The sequence below is a fragment of the Bison bison genome, unplaced genomic scaffold, assembly GCF_000754665.1.
Source record: "Bison bison bison isolate TAMUID 2011002044 unplaced genomic scaffold, Bison_UMD1.0 scf7180017864297, whole genome shotgun sequence".
Taxonomy (NCBI): Eukaryota; Metazoa; Chordata; class Mammalia; order Artiodactyla; family Bovidae; genus Bison; species Bison bison.
In genome coordinates this window covers 7,814,470-7,814,925 of record NW_011494869.1, presented here as the reverse complement: position 1 = coordinate 7,814,925, position 456 = coordinate 7,814,470, and the positions used below count along the sequence as shown (strand labels likewise).

At 63.8% G+C, this 456-nt stretch overlaps 1 protein-coding gene across 3 annotated transcripts in view; it reads left to right on the top strand.

Annotated features, from left to right (window-relative positions):
* The window catches only part of BEAN1 (brain expressed, associated with NEDD4, 1), a 33,839-nt gene that overhangs the window by 25,501 nt on the left and 7,882 nt on the right, over positions 1–456 (top strand). The gene's annotated exons all lie outside the window — the stretch shown is intronic.

Sequence of the window (456 nt, the reverse complement as noted above, 5' to 3'; positions counted from 1 at the left end):
GCAGCAGGGAGGTGGTGGCTCTACTGTGGGTGGGACAGGGTGGTCAGGCTGCCTCATAGAGGTCCTGAGTGATCAGGAAGAGCCCAGAGGCACTCACCATAATGCCTCAGTGGCGTGGGAAGCCCAGCTGTCTGCCAAGGATGAGGCTGAAGGTCAAAGAGTGGGTGTAGGGCTTCTCCCCAGCCCCAGCCTTCGTGAGACCAACCTGCCTGTTCCTGCCCTTGAAGCACCAGCCTGACCCTTGAGGAGCACAAGGCTCCTGCCCAGAGCGTGCCCACCTCCCCCCAACAAGGAGCCCAGTACCACCCTCAACCTCTCCCACCCCAGGATGGAGCCAGTCAGGCCCAGGATGGCCAGCCTGCCCACCTCACAGAGCCCGACCCTTGCCCTCTACCCCTCCTGCTCCCCCACCCAAGGCGCCTCCTTCCTGCTCCCTCCCACCTCCGCATCTGCATG